This window comes from Mustela lutreola, chromosome 1 (assembly GCF_030435805.1).
Source record: "Mustela lutreola isolate mMusLut2 chromosome 1, mMusLut2.pri, whole genome shotgun sequence".
NCBI classification, from domain to species: domain Eukaryota; kingdom Metazoa; phylum Chordata; class Mammalia; order Carnivora; family Mustelidae; genus Mustela; species Mustela lutreola.
The window spans coordinates 246,982,103-247,009,630 of NC_081290.1; the positions used below are offsets into that span (position 1 = coordinate 246,982,103).

General features: G+C 40.7%; 1 protein-coding gene across 5 annotated transcripts in view; it reads right to left on the reverse strand.

Moving 5' to 3' along the window:
• Positions 1 to 27,528, reverse strand: part of PIK3C2A (phosphatidylinositol-4-phosphate 3-kinase catalytic subunit type 2 alpha) — a 171,189-nt gene that overhangs the window by 96,831 nt on the left and 46,830 nt on the right. For 2 of the 5 annotated variants that reach the window (XM_059137411.1, XM_059137383.1), the window contains exon 1: positions 7,160 to 7,286. The exons of 1 other annotated variant lie outside the window; for it this stretch is intronic. The gene's annotated coding sequence lies outside the window, so the exon portion shown is untranslated. Of the gene's footprint in view, positions 1 to 7,159; positions 7,289 to 7,377; positions 7,510 to 27,528 lie in introns of those variants that run through there. 2 more of the 5 variants (XM_059137396.1, XM_059137390.1) reach the window with 2 other exon arrangements.

The window sequence follows — 27,528 nt, forward strand, 5'->3', positions numbered from 1 at the left end:
GAACATAATTTTAAAAATTCATTAAAAATTAAACCTAATTTTACTCTGGATTTTTAGTGAAACTTTTTTTTGGTGGGAATGTTTTCTGATAAAAATAACAAGCAGGGCACCTGGGTGGCTCAGAGAGCTAAGTGTCTGCCTCCAGTTCAGGTCATGATCTTGGGATCCTGGGATCAAGACCCACATCAGGCTCCCTGCTCAGGAGGGAGTCTGCTTTTCCTTCACTCCCTCTCACTCTCCCCTTCTCTCTTGCTCACTCTCTTTCCCTCTCAAATAAATCAGTAAAAAAAAAAAAAATCTTTTAAAATTTAATAAGCTAAATCACCAAACTCAACTAGCACAAATCAAAAATATTCTCTCAAAAAAATTCCAAAATCTACATCAGTATGAACTTTCTATGATTGAATATATATTTCCAAGGGGAAAAACACTAGTATATTCAATTATTAGGAAAGTAAAGGTGTGTATCTCTCTAGAAATGTGAGCTTCACAACGTTCAAAGATTTTTATTTGCTTTGTGGAAAAAAAACATAATAACTAAAATGGAAACTGTGAGACCAATTAATAAATAACTGAAATAATCTAGAAAAGAACTAGTAATGCCTTGAACTAGATTGGCAGCAAGGAAAGAATGGGTTTCTTTAAACAAGCAAACAAAAACGTTAAATTTAGACAGTAAATGAAATGAGGGGGGAAAACAGTGATGTGATAAAGAATGATTTACTTGTGGGGAGGGGGATACTGTTTTTAATGGTATGGTCAGGGTAAAGATAAAATTAGAGTGATAACTTGGACATAAGGGGTAAGTCATGGGAAAAGTCAAGAGCCTTCCTAAGCTTCACTAGTTTAAAGATGGATAAGCCTAGCCAGTCCCACAATCTTTAACCTCCATACCACACTTTATAAGTACACTTTGTTCAAGTACTACATGCAATTAATAAGGGGCTTGATTCTCCCTGACAGTCATTCTACTACCTTCAGCTCTTAGGAGCAACATTCTACATATAAAAGATTCACAATGGGGCATTCATCAAGAATGCATTCTGTAACTGCATATATGTGTCACTGTCTGGGAGGGGAACATGACAGGGGGTTGGGGGGCAAGGAGAATACAGTTACAAGAGATTCCTCTTGAAAAGACATTTTACTGACAAAGCAGTTTTCAATCTAACTCAAAAACGCAACAGTAGTACTGCTTTGTGAAGATAATTACTGAACTCTGAACTACTTTATTGTCCATTCATTTAACATGAATCATTAAATATACTCTGACATTACCCCAATTCCAACATGACAAATAACAGTAAGCTTTTGTGCTAAATGTTATGGTATATGCCTCCATTTCCAACATAGCTTAAGACAGGAAAACATAAAACTGAGTTACAACTGAGAAACCCCAAAAAGGGAATGAAAAACTGACACTAATTATTTCTGGAATTTTCCCCCAAACTCCATAATTTCTATGGCTAACAAAATCTTTAGTTGTTTTCAAATAACACAACTACATTAAACTGGTAGTTTTACAGAACAGTGATAACAAAGAAGAGAAAATGATGCAGTAGCAAGACTTGAGGCTCAAATAGCAGATCTCTTAGTAACTGTATAACCTTAAGCAAGTTACTTAATCTCCCTTTGTCTTGTTTTCTCATCTGTAAAAGATTATATCTGTGTCGTCAGGCTTAAATAACATATATATGACTCGTTTATAACATATCTAATAATACATATATGTATTACATCTTTCCAATTATTGGAACAATCATCAGTGTATTCATACCACTAACAAACAGTAGCTTACTGGGGTACCTGAGTGGTGCAGTTGGTTGAGTGACTGGTTTCAGCTCAAGTTGTGATCTCAAGGTCATTGAGATGGAGACCCACTTCCCTTGCACTGGGCTCCCGGCTCACTGTGGAGCCTTTGAGATTCTCTCCCTCTTATGCTCACTCTCTCTCTCAAATAAATCAGTCTTGGGGTGCCTGGGTAGCTCAGTCAGTTAAGCATCTACCTTTGGCTCAGGTCATGATCCCAGGGTCCTGGAATCCAGCTCCATATCGTGCTCCCTGCTCAGGGGGGAGTCTGCTTCTCCCTCTCCCTCTCCCCCTTCCTCATTGCTCGTGCTTTTCACACTCTCTCAAATAAACAGAATCTTTCAAAAAAAACAAATAAATAAAATAAATAAATCTTTTAAAAAAGCAGCTTATCACCAATAATCACATGGAAAGATGTTCAGTATCATTAATCATTAAGGAAATGCAAACCAAAACCACAATGAGATACTACTTCATATCTACTAGAATGGCTAAAATTTTTAAAATGGAAAGTAAGTGTTGATAAGGTGCAGCCACTTTGGAAAACACTTTGGTGTTTCCTCAATAAATTAAACATAGAATTTCCATATGACCCAGCAATTCCACTCCTAGATATATACACCCAAAAGCATTAAAACAGAGTTAACTGTACACTAATGCTACACTAATTGTTAAGTAGTACTTAACAATAGCTAAAAGGTAGCAGGAGCCCAACTGCCCATTAAAAAAAATAGATATACAATATGTGGTGTCTTACTGAATCTCAAAAGCATTCCGCCAAGTGAAAGAAATCAGACTCAAAGGCTAGGGCACCTGGCTGGCTCAGTCAGAAAAGCATGTGACTCTTGATCTTAGGGTTGTGAGTTCAAGCCCCATGTTTAGTGTATCTTACTGAAACAAAAACACCTTAAAAAATAAAAAATGGAGAAGGATGACTTCCTCTGAGTTGAGATGACCATTTGTTTAAAAAAAAAAAAAGAAGTCTGAATACATCCTATGATACCAACTTATACGACATTCTGGGAGGGTAAAACTATAGGAATAAAAATCAGCTGCCTGGAGGTAAGTGAAAGAGACTGATTACAAAGGACAGTAAGGATACTTCTGGAGTGACAGAAATATTCTGTATCTTAAATGTGGTGGTGGCAATTAAAGGCTGTCACTATCTCTTCAACTTCTAGAGCTAATACCTAAAACAAATGAATTTTACTATAAGTAAATTATATCTCAATAAATCTGATTAAAAAAAAAAAACTCTACATACATACAGGGTCATGTCATACATTTCAAAACAGGCAGAATTCCAGTCTGATAAATGTCATTATGCAATCCAGGCTACATTCCCTGGAGCCAAAGACCCACCTTTTCCCAACTCAGCACTGTAGTCTAAAAGATACGTACACACTGAACTAGAAATATAGTTATAAATCACATTATAAACACATATAAAGGAACTTAAATAACTTGGTTATGGATACTCAACAGCACTATGGTTTTGTTTATAGGTATAACTGGATCTCCTTCAGAGCTTAACTTGGGGGAAAATACATGTTGAACATAATTCTCTAAACTGCAAATAAAACATCTGAAAAGATGTTTTCCTGTTTCCTAATTAGGTATTTTTTCTGTGTCTATCACTCCAACATCCACATTCTTTTCCCACCAGAAGGCAAAGTATCTGCACTGATTTCCCTTTAGAAAAAAGAAAAAAATATATTTTATTTATTTGATCACAAGTAGGCAGACAGGCAAGGGGGAGGCAGGGAGCAGAGAGCCAAATGTGGGGCCGGATCCCAGGACCCTGAGATCATGACCTGAGCAGAAGGCAGAGGCTTAACTCACTGAGCCACCCAGGCGCCCCTGATTTCCCTTTTATTGTCTCCTCTCATTTTCCCTTTTGTCTTTGCTTTTCCTTCTCATTCCACAGAACTTCATTCCTTTTTTTTTTTTTTTAAGCAGGCTCCACACCCAAAATGGGGCTCAAACTCACACCAAGATCCCAGCCAGTCCTCGTAATAGAACTTTAATATTTAAGGTCTCCCTGCCTCCACTGATATTTTCTGAATATAAACCACCAAGTTCTGTTTTTATAAGAAAATACTTAAAAAAAAAAACCCAGCCTATTTCAATTAAAATTTCCCATAGTGCAAATTTTTTTAGCCAATATTCCTAACACTGCCTATTCTTTTCTCTTCTCATAATCAAATTCCTTATCAAACCCCTACTCATTTCACAACAGGAACTAACACTACTCTCTGCTGCTTAGAGCCTCCAACTTCTTCAGTTCTCTTAACCATGTCCTCCATGCTAATCAAGCCACAAATTCACAATCTGTGCTAAGATTTCCTGAATCACGCAAATAATATAAAAGTTCGGACCACTGGCCTCTTGAGTTTTTTATTGCAGAGGTCTACTTATTCTCATCTCTTACTTCACCTCTGTCCTATCTTTATTTTTTCAAACAGAATTCACAGATCCTTCCTTAAATCTGTATTTTTACTTTCTCTTATCTAAGTTTCCCCCCAAGTTGTTCCCTGTGCATTGAAACAACTCTGTCCCAGAAATCTCATCACCTTCTTCCCACAGCACCCCAGAAGTTGATAACCCTTATCTCATTAACAGAAGAAATTTGTCCTTTAAGACTCAATTTGAGCATCATCTTCCTCATATGAACTCATTCCCCTTTTCCAGCTTACGTGATCCCATCCTTTTCAGTACTTTGGATCTACTGATGCCCTTATAACCATACTGTCATAATCTGTGTGTCTCATTTTTTCTATCCCTCAAACCACTACAGTGCCAGGCATCCTTGCAGGCCCTCTGATAGCAAAATCTTTCAGAGAGTTAATTTTTTGCCCTACTCAGGTACAACAAATCAGATCATGTACTATGTAAATGCACAGCACTAAAACATTTGCTTTATCATTTACCTGCCTTGATTTATTCTTGAAACATGAGAATTAGGGGTGTCTGGGTGGCTCGGTTAAGCAGCTGCCTTCAGCTCAAGTCATGATCCTAGGGTCCTGGGATCAAGTCCTGCAATGGGCTTCCTGCTCATTGCAAAGCCTGCAATGAGGAAGCCTGTGGAAAGCCTGCTTCTCCCTCTCCTTGTGCCTCTGCCTGCCATTCTGCTTACTTGTACTCTCTGTCAAATAAATACAAAAAATCTTTAAAAAAAAAAAAAAGTAAAAAAAAAGAAACATGAGAAATATAATAAAATGGATAAGTTATGTTATCAAAGTAAGAAGTTATAAAGCATTTAAAAAAAATGTTTTGCACTGCTGCTCTGAAAAGTCTGGTCTGATGCTCTGATAAGAACTCTGAACTCTTGGGAAATTCAACACCCTCACAGGTATAAGTTCACTTACTGAATGTGCTTACAAATGCAAAAACATTGTGCTAGATTACAGAAGGATTCCTGGGCATGGGGGCACCTGGGTGGCTCAGTGGGTTAAGCCTCTGCCTTCGGCTCAGGTCATGATCTCAGGGTCCTGGGATTGATCCCTGCATTGGGCTCTCTGCTCAGCATCCCTGCTTCCCTCTCTCTCTGTACCTGTCTTTCTGCTACTTGTGATCTCTGTCAAATAAACAAAATTTTAAAAAAAAGCTTCCTGGACATGGAACTGATGCAACAATGTTCAAGTGAAAATTTAAGAACCATTCATGGCAGAAGACGGAAACAAAGAATCAGATGATCAGATGTTTAATATACAACTAACTCCTTATAATTTCAATAATATTATATATATCTAAAGTTATAGTTCCTAACTTATAAATGCAAGCACATCAACTTTTATGTTCCATGAAACAGAAAAGGTTGTGAAACCTATGGATGAAAACATTAAAATACACTGCTTGCCAAAAAAAACTGCAAGCAACATGCACACAAAACAGATTTTCATAAGAAAAAGAAAAAATACTTCAGAATCTATTCATTCAGGCAAAATTATTTGTCAAAGTAGCTCAATATATATATGCTTGTAGCTATATAAAGTCACTTTTGAATTAAGTTTGAGTTAAATAATAAAATCTATCTATTCTCAGTCATAATGCTTTTCAGTACTCAAAAACGGTCTTACTATTAAAGTAGCAATTATCTTCAACTGTATAGCTCTCAAACTAGGTCCCCATGGTGAACAAGAGCACTAACACCAAGAATGGCACAATCCTAAAAGGAGTCTCCTATGGAGACTTAATCACAAGCCTAGGAGGCAAAGGTACAAAGTCTCTTCTGCAATCAAGCATTCCCAGACCTCCAAACAGGCTTCCTCTCTATAGGATGTCTTCACAGCTCTTCTAATAGCTTTTCTCTACATCTCTTCTAAGTTGTAGCTTTGATACTCCAATATATTAAATAATTTTCCCAGCAGAGCTTTCCTGATACCCATCTGGAAAGATTTTAGCTTACTCTTTAGGAGATAATCTTGTTCAAAGACGAAAACCTCCTTCCTTCCTCTCAATTCAACACCCACTGTTCAAAATACAAATATAATTACAACTTCAATTTCTATCTGGCTAATTAACAGAAGGGAAGGAAATACCACAGGCTCTCTCTTCCACGTTTTATCCCCCAGACTTTCCTCCTCACTTAGTTTTTTTCATTTCCCTCCTCAATCCCTGCTCCCCCTCCAAAAAAAATTTCCACATCTAGAGAATCTCCTTTTTAAAGCCAAACCATTTAGTGAGGAAAATAAGTATGTGATTTCTTCAATACGTATTGTTCCTCCGTCACTCAGGAAGGGTTAAGCAAATATTTTTAATCTGACCGCACTCCCGGAAAGATGATGCGCTAAACACAGACTTAATAGTTTTCCCGAAGCAAGTGGATTCACGGCAAAAAGGCAAACCCGGAGAAGTGAAAAGAAAAAGATCATTATCCCAAAAGCTGGAGATGGGACAAAAAGGTGAAGGGTGTGTGTGTGTGTGTGTGTGACACAACTGAGAGAAGTGCAACACACTTCGTCAGAATCTAACAATTCAAGAGAATAGGACCGGCCACAGTGTCTCCAGCCCCGTACCCAAGCACTAGGGGGTGGTCTCCCCTCCCCCTTGGGACAAAACTAACTCCCAGACGCACCACCTCCCAACCCCCGCCGAGAGGGGCCTAATAGGGGCGCGAGCCCCTCGCACCCCTCGCACCTTAGGCGGGGCTGTCAGGAACGGTGTGGGTGGAAGCAAGGCCCGGGGGAGGGAAGTCGGGCTGGGGCAACGCCAAGAGTACCAGATAGGGGGTCAAAGGCGGACACCCGGGAACCGGGGGCCGCAAGGGACCCTCTCATCCGGGGCTCCCCGGGGTCCCTCGCTGCCCTTGGACAGCAGGGTCCCAGGTACCAGTCCCCGCTGCACTTACCACTCCTCACCTCACGCTGCCCGAACCTCTGCCTCCACCACTACCCGAGCCGCCGCAGCAGCCACCGTCCGAGCCATTTCCCACCCTGCCTCCTCAGCCGCCGCCAAGAGTCTCGGCGGACTCCGCGGCCAGCCAAGCAGAGCACGTCACTTCCGACCAGGAAAGCACCGCCTTCCGCGCCCAGGCTTCTGGTGGATTGGCTGGTACGGACGGCCTACCTGAGGTAGTGGGCGGGGCTTGGGCGCGTCCCGCGAGGCTAGAGCTCGGGTGGTGGGGGCCTGGTTGCCGCTTCCCCCGGGAAATGTCGAGTCGGCTCTGGACGCTCTCCCTGTCGCACCAGACCAGGGGGGTGGAGGTGTACCTTCGGGGACCTCCAGACGGCCCCTTGTCTGGCCGGGCGTCCGCCAACCACCGAAGTACTCTATTGTTCCCGTGCCCTCTCCGGGGAGCCTCCTCCAGCCCGGCTGTGGTTCCCAAATTCGTGGTTTTGGCCTCAGGCCGCGGCGAGGTTAGTCGGTGCCTGGAAAACTGAAAGGAACAGGCAAGATACGCGATCGTGCACTCGGAGCAGCATTTACCGACTGCTCACGGTGGATCAGGTGCTGTGGGGCGTGTAATTAGTAGCCCATCACGTGGATTGCGTAAAGCTCTTTCACATCCCGGTCTCCTTTACTCCTCAGAGGCCAGGTGAGGAAGATCGCTCCGTGATAACTCACAGCTGGACGGCTCTCCTCTGCGTTAAGAAGTATCTTTACATACAATCTCCAAAGCAATACCTGCCTCGTGAGGGGGCCTCGTGAATGAGATTATGCTTGTAAAGTTTAGGCCTTCCGTGTCCGGTTTAAAATTACATAACCATGTCAAGCAGATAGGAAAATTATCCTCATTTACAGATAGTGAAGCTGGGAGCGGGATTCAGACTCAGCTCTGACTCCAGTCTGGACCATTTTACCACAGGTTGTCCCTTAAACAGTAAGAAGGGAGCACGCTCCTTCCACAGGCTTACAGTCTAATGTGGTAGACTGATTTGGGCTGCAATTCTCAGTAAAAAACAACCACAACGAACCACACTTTTTTTTTTTTAATTGTGAGAAGGCTGTAAGAAACTTCCCTCCAACAAATAATGGGAAAGAAATCTCCTTTTTCTTTTTGGTAGGGTGGATGTGAAATGGTTAGAGCCCTCTAATCACTAATAAACATGCCTACACATCCCAGGAAATGAGACTGGAGGGAGTTGCTACCCTGGAGAAGCCTAGAAGCAACTACACTCCTTGAGGCTGTGGCTACCAACTCTTGTCCACTCACCCTACTCCTAGCTTTCCATCTCTTCCTCCCCTTCCCCCCACTTCCAGGCAGACCTTACACACCCTAGAAGAATGTCCCTTAGGAATTTGTTTAGTTCCACAGCATTGTTCTGCTTTATCTTCTCATCAAAGGAGGAATTTCTAGAATTGGCAGCTCTTTCACAAGATTAAAAGGGGAGGGGAAAACGATTTATCTCAGCTGGTTTCCTAGCTTCTGCCCCAGAACTGAATGTGCCTTCTGAAAAGAAGGAAGAGGCCTTTGAGAGAACACCGTGTCTTGAGGGAATATTAACTGCTTGACTTTTTTAAAAAAATATTATATTTTTTCTTGTGAGAAATATTTTTCTCTGGGTCCTATCAGTACAGGGCCCTTAGGAAGTGAATTTCTTGTTGTAATTCCAACTTCCATTATTTTATTGTGCCTCTAAATGGCCAGTACTTAGTAGCCTGTGATCAACCAGAAGGGTCCCAATAAGAAGAAAAAGGGAGTCTGATGGTTCTCCAGATTCCAAAAAAATCATTCACCAATTGCCAGGTGTCAAGAATCTAGACTAGTAAGCATCCCTTAGCAATTCATCTCTCTGGCACCAGGTGTATGAAGATGGATGTGTCAGCAAGAGAAACACAGATTTCTAGAACAGACTGGTGCTGCTGTAATTTGGAACCAAAAAAAACATAGCTGGTAGCCATTTTTCTCTCTCCTACTAGCTTCAATATTAAGATTTTTCAAAGTAGAGAAAAGAATTGAGGAGGAGGCATTATATTTTTAAGTGTTCCAATCCTAACCTCCCACAGAGAACTTAACAGCACCACAAATATTCCCAAACTTCTTCTAGAACCATATGATAAATGGGCAACCTTGTTTTACTACAGGTAGATATATCAAAAAAAAAAAAAAAAAAGAAAGAAAGAAAAGAAAAAAGTGGCTGGTATTTACTGAGCATTTGCCAAGATCAGGCCCTCTTTTTAGTGCTTTACAAGTCATCGAGTTCCTTTAACAACCTTAAATAGTGATGCCATTATTATATCCTCATTTTGTAGCTGAGAAATTTGAAGAACCGAGAGGATAAGGGATTTGCTTGTAGTTGCACAGATACTAAATGGTACAACTGGGATCCAAAGGCAGGTCTAACTGTAAGTAAGGCTCATGCTGTTTTGCCTTCACACTGGCCCCTGAAAGGCCATGGAGATTTTAACAGCAATAACATAGCTACCGAAGGCCATTTATTGGGAAACCTATTCTTCACTTTCCTTTCCCAATGCTGAACCCCAACCCACTGGGTCGTATACCACACAACTTAAAACTTGTTGTTTCTGCTCTTAGAGATCATTACCTAAGGCAGATAACAACACTGTCATAGAGAAATGACATTAAGAACATTAAATGTGTAATAGCCAAACTACAGAAAGTGCCCAAATGTCCATCAACTGATGAATGGATAAAGAAGATGTGATAGATAGATAGATACACACACACATATATATGTATATGTGTATATATATATATATATACACACACACACACACACACGCACACAATGCAATACTACTCAGCCAAAAGAAAGACTGATATCTTGCTATTTGTAATGATGTGGATAGAGCTAGAGCGTATAATGCTAAGTGAAATCAGTTAGAGAAAGACAAATACCGTATGATTCCACTCATAGGTGGAATTTAAAAAACAAAATGGATAAACATACAGGACGGGAAAAATGGGAAGGAAACAAATCATGAGAGACTCTTAATGATAGAGAACAAATAGGGTTGATGACGGAGGGAGGTGGGTGGGGATGGGCTAGATGGGTGATGGGTATTAAGGAGGGCACTTGTTATGATGAGTACTGGGTGCTCTATGTAAATAAAGAATCACTGAACTCTATACCTAAAACAAATATTGAACTGTATTGCCAACTAACTAGAATTTAAATTGTTAAAAAACCACATTAAATGTGCAGATAATGAAAGGATGTGAAGTTTGTAAAAGGAAAATGAAATGTCTTGTAATTCATTCTAGCTCCTGTTTTCACTACATCAGGCACTATCATCTGTGCTGGGACTACAGTAGTGAGCAAGACGAGGTGTCCCTGCTCTTATAGAGCTTAGACAGGGGAGACAGACTTAAACACCTAATTAATTAATCACTTATCTAAATTGTGGTAAGTGGCATGAAGGAAAACTACAGGGTTCTTTGCTTCAGAATGAAAGTCAGAAAACTACAGGGGTCTTTGCTTCAGAATGAAAGTCAGAAAGGCTTCTGCCTAAGTGCTGTTGAACTGAGATCTAAAGGATGAGGAAAAATTGAGTGAGGGTGAAGCAGAAAGCATCACAGGCAGAGCGACAGTGTGTGCAAAGACACTGAGGGAGGAAGAAGCATAGTTCAACTGAGGAACCGAGAGGCCAGTGTTGCTGTTGTACTGGGAACAAGAGGGAAGTGGCTTTAGATCTGGTGGTGAGGCAAGCAGATTATGCCGGGCCTGGGAGGTTGTATTAAGAATTTAGGTCTTGATCCTAAGAACAAGGAGAAGGAGTTTTAGCTTTCAAATGATCTGCGTTGCATTTTAAAAAGATTTCTTACAGCTAGATAGAGCATAGAGCATATGTCAGAGTGAGGCTACAGAGGCCTTAGGCAGCCCAGTTTGGGGGTTATTGCAACAATCTAGGGAAGTGATGATAGTGGCTTGAACTTTGCATAGAACACAGTAGATATAGAGCTGAGCCAGGGCTTTTGTCCTTGAAGACAATCAAGCAGAGGAGAGACATTTAAAAACATGTATGGTTTAGTGAGCATTACTAGAGATATGTTTAAGTAACTTTGGAAGCTTGGAAGCTTGGGAAAGACGAGGGGAGGATGGAAGGTATTTAGTTATCTATTGCTGCATATCAAATTACCCCAAAACTCAGTAGCTTAAAGCAACAAAAATTAACTATCTCACAGTTTCTTTGGTCAGGAATCCAAGTGTGGCTTAGATGAGTAATTCTGCCTCAAAAGTTTCTCATGAAGTTATAGTCAAGCTATCTGCTGCCAGTCTCCCCTAAAGGCTTGAATGAAGAGGATCCACTTTCTTTTTCACTCACATGGTTGTGATCTCTTCAAACATGGCTCTCTCCACAGGGCTGCCTCACAACATGGCTGGCCCCAACATGAATGACCAAGAAAGGGTAAGAGGGAACAAGAGTGTGTGAGAGAAGACATCCCTGAATAGAAGCTGCAGTCTCTGTAACCTAATCTCAGAAGTGAGGTCCCATCACTTCTGCCATACTCCGTTCATTAAAAGAGTCGATAAGTCCAGTCCATGTTCAAGAGGTGGGGAATACACAAAGACTTGAATTCTAAAAGGTGGGGGATCACTGGGAGCCATCCTAGAAGCTGGCTACCACGCAGGTTTCACAGAAAAGGTAGAACTTGAAGTAGTTATATTGGAGTTTTTCAGGAGCATCTCAGGAGGAAGGCATTCTAGGCAGAGAAAAGGGTATGTGAAAGATATAGAGGTATCTTCCTATAAATTTATTTCTGTGATTTCTACGGGTATACTTGCTTCTTTGTGAAAAAAAGAAATGTACAAGGATATTCATCGAAGCATGATCATATTAGTTTGCTAGGGCTGCCCTAACACAAAGTACCATAAACTGAGCAGCTTAAACAGTAAATGTATTGTCTCACTGTCCTGGAGGCTAGAAGTCTGAAATCAGTGTGTTGGCAGGATTAGTTCCTTCTGACAGGCACAAGAGAAGTATCAGAGAAGTATCTGTTCTGGGCCTGTTTACTTGGCTTGCAGATGGTTGCTTTCTCCCCGTGTCTTCTTATCACCTTCCTTCTTGAATGTCTCTGTCCAACTTTCCTCTTCTTGTAAGGATACCAGTCATATTGTATTAGGTCCCACCCTAAATGACCTCGTTTTAAGTTGATTATAAGGAACCTATCTCCAAATAAGGTCACATTCTGAGATATTAAGGGTTAGGACTTCAATACTTGAATTTTAGGGGTAACACAATCCAACCCATAATAATTATATAGTAGAAAAACAGTAAAAGCAACCTGAATTTCCAACAATAGGGAATGGGTTAAACAGGTTGTGGTATGTCATAAAATGGGGGACAGAATACTATGTAGGTGTTAAAAAGATGGACTGATAAGAGAAAAAATTCTAGTGTGGAATAATCTTCAATATTCTGTTAAAGGAAAAAGCCAAGTTATCAAATAATCTGTGAAATGCTAGTATTTATGTGGAAAAACAATAGTGTGTTGTAACAAAATGGGATACCTTGGGAAGGATGCCCAAGAAATTGATAGTGGTATCTATGTCTATGAAGAACTCCTGAGAGGCTAGAAGTCGCATATAGGAGGGAACCTTCCTTTTTACTGTAGACTCCTTTTGTATTTTGCTACCATGAGCATGTATTACTTTCAAATTAAAAAAGAGAAAAATATAAGAGCTTAGTAATATTGGCATGAAAATGGATGCTAATAATTTTGATTAGACACTGAATGACAAAAAAAAAGATAAACAAGTTGGTTTGGAAGTAAGTATGTGGATCTGTGCAGATATAGAAGGTATGATGAAGGACGGGGGTTGTGATTATAGAACAGGTTATAAACCTGTTCTAAGATTGTGGTGGGGTATTTTTTTTTTTTTAAAGATTTTATTTATTTATTTGACAGAGAGAGATCACAAGTAGGAAGAGAGGCAGGCAGAGAGAGAGGAGGAAGCAGGCTCCCTGCCGAGCAGAGAGCCCGATGCGGGGCTCGATCCCAGGACCCTGAGATCATGACCTGAGCTGAAGGCAGCGGCTTAATCCACTGAGCCACCCAGGCGCCCCTGTGGTGGGGTATTTTAAGTTATCAGTCCTTCAGGGATTTTCTAGTCCAGGATTTTCTAGCATAATCCTAATATTAGATTCAGTTGAGTTCAATAAAGGTTAATTGCAATCAGCCAGAAACTGGGCTGGGTACAAGAGAAACAAAGATGAATACAATATGATCTTGCCCTTGAAAAGCCTATGGTAGTAAACCCAAAACCAGAAAAGAAAAAACACAAAAGGTACACAAATAGAAAATGTCAACACACTGTGGTAAACATTATGGTAAAATTGCACTCTGGTGCAAACAGAGGAGCATCCAGCCCCATTGGAGAAGAAGCAGTAGCTCTGAAGAATGAGTAGCCATTAGATAAGGGTAGGAAATGATGCTTCAGACAGAGGGAAAACCATGAGGACTGGTACAGAGGACTCAGATGGCTCAGGATATTTGGGACTACATGGAATTTAAATATTTCCAATAAAGGCAACTATTTAAGTCAGTGGCTGAAAGATTTTTAAAATCTGTTAAGCTTTGTAAAAAAAATTTTAAATATTTTATTTATTTTTTTATTTGACAGACAGAGATCACAAGTAGGCAGAGAAGCAGAGTGTGAGGAGGACGCAGGCTCCCTGATGAGCAGAGAGCCCAATGCGGGGCTCGATCCCAGGACCCTGGGATTATGACCTGAGCCCAAGGCAGAGGCTTTAACCCACTGAGCCACCCAGGCACCCCTGTAAATTTTTTCACATGGATATATTAACAGATTTTTTTTTAACCCATTGTCCCATATGATGGGTCCTGATTTTTAATTATGATCACTGGGCTGACAGTAATCTCCTCATCTTCTGAAATCCTAACATCTAATTACTTACTCAGTTTAGCCCTCAATTATCTCCTATCTTAGAATGTTTTCAGGTTGTTTTATAATTATAGCTTCCTTCCATCTATTGAGTTCTTACTGTTAAGCATTGTGTTCAGCATTACAGATACTGTTTTATTTAGTCCAAAGCCTGAACTTTTTATCACTACCATCCTCAACTTCTTCCAGACAAGATCATAAACTCCCTGAGGGTAGAAAGCAAAGTTTAAATGTTTTCCCTTCTCACAGTTTCCCTACCCAGTCTCTCTCCCACTTAACTCCCTGCATGTAAAACGTCCCTTGACCTTGTGTACCTCCAGCTTCTGCCTGATTTCTTTTTTCCCCACTATAACGAAGCTCAGAACTGTCTATATTTGCAGGCTTTTTCACCCCACTGGGCTCTCAGCCCCTCCATATACTGAAATATCTGCCGTCAAGTCACTGTTGACCTGCATCTTGCCAAAGGTCAACTCTCTGTCCTCATCCTTCTGGGCCACTCAGCAGTTTTTTGACATTAGTGATCACTCCCTCCTGGAATCACTTTGCTCTTCAGGCTTTCATGATGCTAGGTCTATTTTGTTTTCCTTCAAACTTCCTGCTGCAGCTCAGTCTCTTATCAGCTCCTTCCTCTTTATCAGACTTCCAAAGTTAGGTGTGTACCAAGACTTAGTCTTCAACTCTTTTTTCTTTATAATACTGTCTAACTACGTGATCTCATCAAGTCCCATGGTTTTAAATACCATTCCTAGGCCAGTGATTCTCAACTTTATATCTCTAGTCCCTGACTTCCTCCCTGAAGTCTAGACTTGTGTAATCATGTACTTGATATCTCCATTTGGATGTTGGACGGACAACTCAAAATTAAGAAACACAAATTTAAAATTCTTAATTATGGGACACCTGGGTAGCTCAGAATGTGTCAACTAGAAAAGTAAGAGTAAGTGTGGTTTGAAAGATGGGGCATAGGGACGCCTGGGCAGCTCAGTTGATTAAGTATCTGCCTTAGACTCAGGTTATGATCCCAGTGTTCTGGGATTGAGTCCCACATCTGGCTCCTTGCTCAGCAGGGAGCCTACTTCTCCCTCTGCCTGCCTCTGTTTCCCATATTTATACTCTCACTCTCTCTCTGGAAATAAATAAATAAAATCTTAAAACAAACAAAAACAAAACAAAAACCCCCTCTCAATTATTACCTCACATCTGTTCCCTACTGCCCCATCCCATCATTGCCCCCATCCATCTCCGAAATTGGTACCATCAGCCCAGTTACATAGGCCAAAAGATTAGCAGTTAACCTTGATTCCTCTCATTTCCTCATATTTTAATCAGTAAATTCTACTTGTTCTACCTCCAAAATACACCCTACTGTCTAAGCTGACCCTTCTTGCCATCTCACCGCTGTAATCTGGTGCAACCTGCCATCTTAACAGGCCTTCCTTTATCCAATCTTGCACCATTAAATTTGTTTGGAGTGATTTTAAATGATAAATCAGATCTCCTTACTCCTAACTAAAACTGTTGTAGCTTTCCATTGCGCTGAGAATAAACCTTGCTTTTACTTACAGAGTCTTGCACGATCTGATCCTTATTTACCTCTCCTGAGTGGCTCTGTTACCTTGCTTATGTTTCAGCAACAGTCTTTCCATTCCTAAATAGATAAGAACAGGTAAGCTCAGTTCTGCTCTAATGACTTTACACTAACTATTCCCTTTGCCTGGTGTCCTTTAGGTTTGGCTGGCTTCTTTTTGTCATTCAGATCTCTGCTTAAATATCTGTCACCTGCTTAAGGGCACCTGGATGGCTCAGCTGGTTAAGCATTGTAGGTCGTGATCCCAGTCAGGGTCATGATCTCGGGGTTGTCAGATCAAGCCCTTATGGGGCTCTGTGCCCAGCAGGGAGTCTGCTTGAGATTCTCATCCTCTTCTTGTCCCTCTCACACTGCTCATGAGCACACACTCTTTCTCTTTCACTCTCCATCTAAAATAAAATAAATAAATAAAATCTTAAAAAAAAAAAAAAAAGTGACCCACTTAGAACTTCCTTGACTGCCCAATCTAAAATAGCCATCTGGTCCTCATGTACATAACATCACTTTATTTTAATGTCCTGTGAAGCATCAATCACGTCCTGATACTTTAAAAAATCTATTTTAGTTCATGTTTGTCTTCTACACTAGATACACTCAATGACAGTGGGGACTTTGTCTTGTTCACCACAAATTCCTATATATTTAGAGCAGTGCCTGGCACAGAGCAGGAATTTAATAATTTATTGATTGAATGAATGAGTGAATTTACTTCTATTTATATTGACTATCTCCCCGTTCCAGTTAAAATGACAGTTAAGACACATGTCTTAAAGGATTTGGAAGTGAATGTGAATTATGAAAGAAAATATTATTTAAATGAAGTCCTGTTTTGGGGCGCCTGGGTGGCTCAGTGGGTTAAAGCCTCTGCCTTCGGCTCAGGTCATGATCCCAGGGTCCTGGGATCGAGCCCCGCATTGGGCTCTCTGCTCATCAGGGAGCCTGCTTCTTCCTCTCTCTCTGCCTGCCTCCCTGCCTACTTGTGATCTCTGTCTATCAAATAAATAAATGAAATCTAAAAAAAAAAAAAAAAAAAAAAGGAATGGGACGCCTGGGTGGCTCAGTTGGTTAAGCCGCTGCCTTCGGCTCAGGTCATGATCCCAGCATCCTGGGATTGAGTCCCACATCGGGCTCCTTGCTTGGCAGGGAGCCTGCTTCTCCCTCTGCCTCTGCCTGCCATTCTGTCTGCCTGTGCTTGCTCTTGCTTCTCTCTCTATGACAAATAAATAAAATAAATAAATAAATAAATAAAAATAAAAAATAAAAAAATAAAGGAAAAAAAAAAGAAAGTCCTGTTTTGTAAACCAAGGGTCGAGAGCATTTATACGGCCACTGAAGCATTAGGATTCAGTTGAGAGTTACTATTATAAAACAAAATTAAGTTTATACTTTTCAAGGGAGAACTATCAACTGTTTCCTTCCTGTGCTTCAAAAAGGATATCAATTTTGTGCATCATAAAAGTTACATGTATAGGCAATGACTCACATGAGAAATAGCCAGCCTACTCTTCTCTCCTCTCCCCTCCCTATAAATATCATAAAGAAACAGCTATGACAGGCACTTGAAAGAGCAGCTAACATTTTCTGAGTGCTCACTGTGTGGTAGACTCTGAGTCTAATGGATTAGTGGATTAACTCATTTGTTCTTCACAACAACCCTATGAGGAAGGAATAATTATAATTCCCATTTTACAGATAGGAGCCACAGAGGGGTGAAAGAACTTGCCTGGGTCATACAATAAGTGGCAGAGCAGGGCAAGCTGACCCCAGTGCCAAGCTCTTAATCATCTACCATGCTCTCCTAGGAGATGTCATTTCAATGTGCATGAATTTTTGTCACCACTGTAGTCCTCTTTGAGACTATGGAGGAGGGTAAGGAAAAATACATGAGGGTGTGGAGGGAAGTGTCAAACCAAATTAACCCACAGGTTTTTCCTTTTTGAACCATGGACCCTTTGTCAGTCAGGTGAAGTCTATAGACTTTTTTTTCTTTTGGTATTTGAGAGAGAGAGAGAACATCCGCAGGAAAAAGGTCAGAGGAAGAAGCAGACTCCCCTTGGAGCTGGGAGCCCAATGCAGGACTCGATCCTGGAACTCCAGGATCATGACCTGAGCCCAAGGCAGTTGCTTACCAACTGAGCCACCCAGGCGCCCTGTCTATAGACTTTTTTGAATTAATGTTTTTACATGCAAAGTTAAAGTACACCTAGAAACCAGTTACACTGAAACATAGTTCTCAAAATATTAAGTCAGCATTTGCTGTAATAATATACATGCTTCCTTATTAAGGTACTAAGTAAGATCTAATACCAGGTTTAGTGACTATCATAATTTCATAGGAGTATGAGCATAAATGATATTTCAAGATATTTTTAACTGCTATAATGTGACGTAGAAATATTTCTTGGGATATTTATTGGTGACAAAGTCACAGATACTGCTAATATTGCTGTGACTTGTTGCCTATATTAGTAATGGAAGGAATTGATAAATGTCTATTAGAGGTTAATAAAAATAAACATGTTATTTTTTTTCTTAAGTTTTTATTTAAATTCTAGTTAGTTAACATATAGTGTAACATTAGTTTCAGATATACAATATAGTGATTCCACATTTCCATACAACATCAGGGGGCTCATCGCAACAAGTGCACACTTTAATCCCCATCACCTATTTAATCCATTCTCCCCACCTCCCACTGCACTCCCCCACCCCTGGAACCATCAGTTTGTTCTCTATAGTTAAGAGTCTGTTTCTTGATTTATCTCTCTTGTTTTTCCCTTTGCTCACTTGTTTTGTTTCTTAAATTCGACACATTAGTGATATTAAATGGTGTATGTCTTTCTCTGGCTGACTTATTTTGCTTAGCATAATACTCTCTAGCTCCAAAGTTTATAGCAGCATCATCTACAGTAGCATAATTATGGAAACAGCCCAAGCATTCATCAATTGGTGAATGGATAAAGAAGATGTGGCATGTATATATATATATGTATGTGAATATATATGTGTGTATACACACACACACACACACATATGGCTGAATATTATTAAACCATAAAAAAGAATGAAATCTTGCCATTTGCAATGACATGGATGGAGCTAGACAGCATTATGCTAAGAGATTATAGTTTTTACTTCATTTTTTAATTTTCTAAAAAAGATTTTATTTATTTTAGAGAGAGAGAAAAAGTGTGTGTGCATGAGTTGGGGGAGGGGCAGAGGGAGAAGGAGAGGAAGACTCTCTAGCATATTCTGCTTTGAGCACAGAGCCCGCTGAGATCATGACCTGAGCTGAAATCAAGAGTCTGACACTCAGGTGACTGAGTCACCCAAGTGTCCCAGGAATCATAATTTTTAAACATAAAACTGGTCAGAGTCCCAATTGGGAAGTAGATGCCACCCTCAAAGCATTCTTATAACTGAGACTGTAATTCCTAGAGGTTTTTCTCTAGAGCAAAGAGAAAAATTCCAAAACAGCACAGTTTCAACAAAAACAGCCTGGATCCAGAAGGAACCAGACCAAAGGCCAGCACAGTTTCAGTAGGAGCAGCCTGGTTATGAAGGAATCAGACCAAAGGGTAGTACAGTTTAAAAAGGAAGGGTCTGGTTCCCAATAAAAAGTGAAGAAGGCCAGTGCAGTTCCAACGGCAACAGTCAGATTGGGTAAAGGAGTCAGAACAAATGCCAGATGAATAATCTTAGGAAAAAAAATAAAAATAAATAAAAGCCTTAAGACAGATTCCAAATAAAACCTGGAGAGCTCAAACACAAAAAGAGTGGCTCTTGAAAGCCTGAAGAGTCATCCTCAAACTCCAAGGTTGGTGAGAAACCAGTGAGCCTAATTGGCTCTGTGGGTACTGGCACCTGTTTGCTCACCAGCTTCTGGGCTGTTGGGGTTCTTCTCTGAATTGCTTTTGATCACCAAGTAATGGCAACCTTAAAAATAAAACTGCGTTCTTCTATAATTAAAAAACCTTCTTTTCAGGAACAGCAGGAATTTGAAATCTAGGTAAGCAAGCTACAGCACAGCCGTAGGCATATGTCTGGAGAGCAAAGGAGAGGATTGCTCTTTTATAGAGGAAATAGGGGGAGTTGAGAGGGCTGTCATAAACAATAGGTCTGCTGGTGTAAAGTGGAAGTTCTAAATATAGTGGCTTTTCATTGTCTGGGTTATGACCATCTCTCATTGGCTGGGCTATTCTGCTTGGCTGTTTGCCCTTCTGCTGCGGTATTAAAGTAATATCCATGTGCAAGGCGAGTCTTCCTGGTAAGTCTGAAACCACAGGCAGGTTTCCTTGGATTAGTTCCAAGGTTTGGAGTCTTCAGAGCTCACTGGGGCCTCAGGTGGGGATTGGAGGTGGTAGGAAGACAAGGCAGGAGGTGTGGTAATATACAGAGTGCACACGAGCCAACCTTTCCCAACCTATAGGCAGGTTCCCTGGGATCCGTTCAGTATAAGAGCACTCAGTGTTCTTCAGGGTCAAAGGTGGAGACAGAGGGCGGGTAGAGGGTGGGCGGACACTGCTGCCAACTGTGCAGGGCAGAGACCAAAATGTTAGCCTGCATGAGGGTTGTGCTCCCGTGGGTGCAAAGGTACCACCAAGACCACAACCACACCATGCCACGTGTGAGCCCTGATGGGCCAGGCACAGGAGGGTCTTTGCTAGCTGCCGTGGGCTGTGATGTAACCCCACCAACCCCAAGATGTAATTTTTTTTTCCCCATCCAAGGCCATCATAGGCTTTCTGAGTTCTGTCCATGGATTTCTTGGGGGTTATTTAGTGGGAGAGGTCTATGGACCTCAGGTTAAGAATCACTATCAAAGTAAGTTAGGAGCAGTTTCTCGGTATAGTGTGGTAACCCAGTGTATGGACAAGAAGTGGGTAAAGAAGAGGCTAGGTAACTGACCAGGAATTTCTGGATTCAGCAGTGTGACCTCATCACTAACTTCCATAGCCTGTTGATTAATAATGCAAAATTAAATGAATTAAAACTTGGTCTGTGATATCTGAGAATAATTTTTTTAAGATTAAAAAAAATTTTTTTAAAGATTTTATTTATTTATTTGACAGGCAGAGATCACAGGTAGGCAGAGAGGAAGGCAGAAAGAGAGCGGGGGAAGCAGTCTTCCTGCTGAGCAGAGAGCCTGATGCTGGGCTTGATCCCAGGACCCTGAGATCATGACCTGAGCTGAAGGCAGAGGCTTAACCCACTGAGCCATCCAGGTGCCCCTAAAGATTTTTTTTATCTGAGAGAGAGAGAGAGAGACAGGAAGGGCAGGGCCAGATAGAGGGAGAGGGAGAACAGGCTCCCTACTGAACAGAGAGCCTGGGATCACGACCCTAGTAGAAGGCAGACACTTAACTGCAAACATTTAACTGGAGCCACCCAGGCACTCCTAAGAATAATTTCTTAAACGTGTTTCTAACATTTCCTGAAATGTAGTTAGTATCTGAATTTTAAAAATTAAAGCAAATTTGGGAAAAAATCAAATACAAATGGATAGCAGTCTATTTTTGCCATCTTGAGGATCTATAGCTTTGGTACAAATGAGTGCCTTGGGTTGATCAGCACACTGTGATGGCAAGCCTTCCTCATTCTGCCACTCCCTACTCCACAGGAGCTTCAAAAGTGATTAGCAAACGTCAATGTGGAGATCAGAGAACAACAATTCAGAGTATGTGTGCGACAACCCAAGGTGACCAGAAATATATTGAAGTCCAGTGGTGATGAGGGCACAGATCAGCACAATGCGGATAGTAACGTAAATGTGATGTCATTTACTACTAGAATTTGAATAGTCAGAAGAAATTTGAATTATGTTGAAACTATATCTTCCTATTACTAGGAAGCTTTGTAATAATAACAGTTTCTAACATGATTATTGACTATGTGTCAAGCACAGTTTGAAGCACTTCATATGCACTAACATGTTTAATTCTTAGAGCAAACTTAGGAGCTAAGTACTATCATCTTCATTTTATATTTGAGGAGATTGAGATATGGAGATGTAGAAGTATATTCTTGAGTCTACTTAAATGCTATATTGACTATATCCCAACTGCTCTAAACTTTGAAATCTTGGTGTTTACACAATAAACAGTTTTTTCTCTCCCACACAAGCCTACTAAGAGTGGGGTGGTGAGGGACCTAGAATGATGAAAAGATCTACCATCTTCAGTACATCACATCTGAGGTCACTCTGAGGTTTCTTGCACCACACTAAAGGTAAAATACATCCAATCCCACTGGCCAGAACTCACTTGCCCACACCTGACTGCATGGGAGCCTGGGAAACGTAGCTGAACTGTGGGCCCAGAGGGAAAGGAAACTGGTTTAGTAACCAGCTAGACAGTCTCTGTCATGCCACCAATCAGGTGAATCTCTTGGTTCAAGCAGAAAGCTTCCAGTATACTTTCAAAATACACTCCTTGGGCACCTGGGTGGCTCAGTTGGTTAAGTGGATGCCTTAGGCTAAGTTCATGATCCTAGAGTCCTGGGATCTAGCCCTGTATCGGGCTCCTTGCTCAGCTGGGAGCCTACTTCTCCCTGCCTGGGCTTGCTCTCTCCCTCTTTCTCTCTTATTTATTTAAAATTTTAATTTATTTAGCAGAGAGAGACACAGCAAGAGAGGAAACACAAGCAGGGGGAGTGGGAGAGGGTGAAGCAGGCTTCCCACTGAGCAGGGAGCCTGATGCAGAACTCTACGTGAGGACCCTGGGATCATGACCTGAGCCGAAGGCAGATGCTTAACCGACTAAGCCACCCAAGCGCCCCTGAACTAAAACCACTTTTAGATGAGCTTAGTGCATGGCTTTTTCTTAAGGGAAAGGTAATTATCTGCCTCTATACTGAGGGTGTGGTGTTACTACCACTCAGCAGGCTCTGAATCTTTCTATATCATTAGGCTTGAGATCAACTCCTCTTACATCCAAATATTGTGTTTGGTAGCTGCCCTGCAACACTTAACTGATTTATTGCCCAAAAAAATTGTACAGCACATAAACTGTGCAGTCATCTGGAAAGTTAATTTCTTTTTTTTTTTTTTAATATTTTATTTATTTGACAGAGAGAGAGAGAGAGAGAGATCACAAGTAGTCAGAGAGGCGGGCAGCGGTGGGGGTGGAAAGCAGGCTCCTGCTGACCAGAGAGCCCGACGCGGGGCTCGATCCAAAGGACCCGGAGATCATGACCTGAGCCAAAGGCAGAGGCTTTAACCCACTGAGCTATCCAGGCGCCCCTGGAAAGTTAATTTCTTATCTTAGTAAGTAAGGTGTTCTTTTAACTAATAGATGCTAGAATGATCTTGACCACACGTGTGAAAAAACTTTAGGAACTGAGTCATTATCTGTGTTTAAGTGGGTCCAGATCTTTTTCTTGAGTCTTAGACCCACTTTCAAATGGCAGTAGGATGGCTTTCTTTTCACGCTATCACACTGTTAGGCTTCTATGGAATGTCAGTCCTACCTTCAGCTCTATTGATTGTTGAAACAATATTAATTAGCAGCAAAGATCATTTCCATTCTAGTTTCTTGTCAGAGAACTAACTTCAAATTCCACTACAGGGGTGCCTGGGTGGCTCAGTGGGTTAAGCCTCTGCCTTCGGCTCAGGTCATGATCTCAGGGTCCTGGGATCGAGTCCCACATCGGGCTCTCTGCTCAGCAGGGAGCCTGCTTCCTCCTCTCTCTCTGCCTGTCTCTCTGCCTACTTGTGATCTCTCTCTGTAAAATAAATAAATAAAATCTTAAAAAAAAAATTCCACTACACATTACTCATCAAAAGCTTAAGTGAAAGGAGTAATATTCATTGAGGATTACTTTTTTTTTTTAAAAGATTTTATTTATTTATTTATTTATTTATTTATTTGAGGGGGAAGTAGGCTCCCTGCCTGGTGGAAAGCCTGATGTGCGGCCCAATCCCAGGACCCTGGGATCATGACCTGAGCCAAAGGCAGAGGCTTTAACCCACTGAGCCACCCAGGTGCCCCTCACTGAGGATTACTTAAAGGATAAATAAATAATCCATCCACTTCTCTAGACATTCTAAATGTTATCCTTGATTTATAGCAGCTAGAATAAGCTGTATAGCTGGACTGCCTCTGGTTCCTTGTAGAATTGCTTTTACTGAGTTGCACTTTGGTTTTATACACTGAAGTTAGTTATCAACAATGACCCCAGAAATCTTGCTGTTGTATTTATTGTAGGGACATTGTTGAGGACTTTGACCATTATGTCATAAGGTGACTCATAATGAAGGAACGTTTTTCTCAGAGCTTAATACAAGGAAGCTACATATTTTCTTTAAATAACTACTTCATTTTTTATTACAGGGACATTGAATTTCACAATAGTTCACATTTTCCTATTGCTTTGTTCCTGGAATCTCAGAATCAGAGATTCAGCCTGGATCTAGATGTTGTTTAGAACTATATAACATGCATTTTTTGTATGTCAATCCTAACAGTTGACTTTAGGATATTTTCCTTCTCCTGTTTGCCTTTAGCTTCTTACCTCCACCCCAGTCATTTAACTCATTTATTTCCCGTTATAGTTCTATAAGTTTCTTTTAATCCTTTTGGGAACATGTAAACTATTTACATGTTTGAGAATATATTTGCGTGAGTATGTCTATATATAAAATAATGCTCAAGTATTTGGAATAGCACACAAAAGATGTTGAGCTAGATTTTTGCCTAAATACTATTATTGAATATTTTTCATAAAAATAAGTTTTGCATTGGTATTTGTTTGTTTCTTTCCCTACACTCCACTGTTTCTAACATTTGTCCTCCAAACTATGCCACAAACCCCTCCCATCCTTGCTTTTTCTTAAGCTCTTCCCTACCTCATTGCCAAATCTTCCTCCAAGGCCACAGAACTTGCTGCTCTCTCAACACGGAATGTTCCTCTGTGATGGGCTCCTTCTTCATATCTCCTTGGAGGGGCTTATTAATCTCTATTCTCTCTAAAGCTGATGTTTGTCCCCTATCTGCCTCATCTCATTCTCCTTCATAGTGCCCTGTGTTTTTCTTCATAGCATCCCCTTGTCATCATTTTATTAATTCACTTTCTACCTGTCTGTCTCTTTCACTAGTGGGTGAACTGATGAGGGAAAGTACTGTGTTGTTTGCTTCATCTAGGTCTTAAGATGAATGAATGAATATAAATGGTCCAACCCAAGAACTGTAGAAAATCTCTTCTACCTCTTCTTTTTTTTTTTTAATATTTTATTTATTAATTTGACAGAAATCACAAGTAGATGGAGAGGCAGCCAGAGAGAGAGAGGTAGGGAAGCAGGCTCCCTGCTGAGCAGAGAGCCCGATGCGGGACTCGATCCCAGGACCCTGAGATCATGATCTGAGCCAAAGGCAGTGGCTTAACCCACTGAGCCACCCAGGCGCCCCTCTTCTGCCTCTTCTATACCCTAAAAATAGTTCCCCTTTATGAACTCCTGAATTTACTCCTGTCTGACCACAATCACTCACCACATTTAAAGACTTTGATTCATCTTTGTTTCCTATTTTCAGGATGGATTTCCTCAGTCACATTGTGAGTTTCTAATAATTTGACTAATGAATTACAGGAACACTGAAGGGTATAGCCAATAGTAAATGGATTTCAGGGATTTAAGCATCTGCCTTTGGCTCAGGTCATGAACTCAGGGTTCTACGATCACCCCTGCTCAGCTATTTTAAGGGATTTAAATAGTCTCTTGTGATATTCCTGAGGATAATGGTGGCAGAAAGGCAAGAAGGGAAGGTAGAACAGGAACTTACATTTATTGAGAACTGCCTGGATTAGGTCAGACAAGAGCCAGTGAATGCAAGTGATAGGAAGGCGGATTTCAGCCCACTTCTTTAATAACACAGGTAAGTCAAGAATAGAATGAGTTTCCTTAGAAGGCCCATTCACTCAGCAGAGTGTATTGAGCACATGCTAGGCATAGTCTTGGGCACTAGAGATGGAGCATGAATAAGACCTGGTCACTGTTCTCACAATATTGATAGTCTAGTGGAGGCTGGGAGGAATCTGTTTCAGAAAATGTTCTATTAGGCCTGGAGTCAGGGATTCTAGCCCTAAGCAGAAGCCAGCTTCAGGGGGTGGGAAAGGAAATAAGTGAACATTTGTTGAGGCCTTACTGCTTGTCAGATACCATTCGAAGCACCATACACAGCCTCCACGTTCCCTTAAGACCTGTAGATCCTTGAGGGGAGGAACACTGTAGTGCTCTTGGGTTTCCTGGGGCACTGAGTGTTGCTGTGCACATAGGAGACATTGATTATGATATCATTCAAGTGCTTCAATGATAATGAGATGCTAATAGCATTCTTATGCTCTTTACCCAGGGGTATAGGTCTGTGAGTCATTAGGCTTACACAATTCACAGCACTCACTATAGCACATACCCTCCCCAGTGTCCCTAACCCAACCACCCCATCCCTTCCACATTCCAGCAATCCTCAGTTTATTTCCTGAGATTGAGTCTCTTATAGTTTGTCTCCCTCTCTGGTTTCATCTTGTTTATTTTTTATTAAAGTATAATTAACATACAGTGTTATATTAGCTTCAGGTGTACAATATAATGATTCAACAATTCTATATCTCACTCAGTGTCATCAAGATAAGTGTACTCTTAATCCCCTTTATCTATTTCACTCACTACCACCCCCCACCCACCTCCCCTCTGGCAACTACCAGTTTGTTCCTACATTTAAAAGCCTGATTTTTTGTTTGTTTCTCTCTTTTCTTTGTTCATTTGTTTTGTTTCATAAATTTCACATGAGTGAAATCATTTGATATTTGTCTTTCTCTGACTTATTTCACTTAGCATTATACCATCTAGGTCTATCCATGTTATTGCAAATGATGAGATTTCGTTCTTTTTTATAGCTGAGTAATATTTTATGATATATATATACCACATCTCTGTCTATATACCCTATCTTCTTTACCCATTTATCTGTCAATGGATGCTTGGGTTGCTTCCATATCTTGACTATTATAAATAATGCTGCAGTAAACTAGGAATACATATATCTTTTTGAATGCGAGTTTTCATTTACTTTGGATAAATACCTGGTAGGGGAATTACTGGATCATATGGTGTTTCTATTTTTAATTTTTTGAGGGAACCTCTATATTGTTTTCCACTATGGCTGCACCAGCTTGCATTCCCACTAGTAGTGTGTCAGGGTTCCTTTTTCTCCACATCCTCACCAACATTCACTATTTCTTAAGTTTTGATTTTAGCCATTGTGTAAAGCAATAGCTCACTGGTTTACATTTGCATGTTCTTGATGATGAGTGACGTTGAGCATCTTTTCATGTGTCTGTTGACCATCCATCTTCTTTAGAAAAATGTCTATTCAGGTCTTCTGCCCATTTTTATTAACATATATTTTTTATTTTTAGATTTTATTTATTTATTTATTTATTTGAGAGAGAGAGAGAGAGAGACAGCGTGCACATAGGCAGGTGGAGGGGGAGAGGGAGATGGAGAAACAGACTCCTTGCTGAGCAGGGGTGATCGTAGAACCCTGAGTTCATGACCTGAGACAAAGGCAGATGCTTAATGGACTGAGCCACCCAGACATGTCCCTCTACCCATTTTTAAATCAAATCATTTGTTTTTTTGTGGTTGTGTGTGTGTGTATGTGTGTGTGTATGTGGTGTGTTCTCTTAGTTCTTTATATATTTTGGATATTAATCCCTTATCAGATATAACATTTGCAAGTATTATCTCCCATTCAATAGGTTACCTTTTTGTTTTGTTGATGGTTTCCTTTGCTGTACAAAGGCTTTTTATTTTGGTGTAGTCCC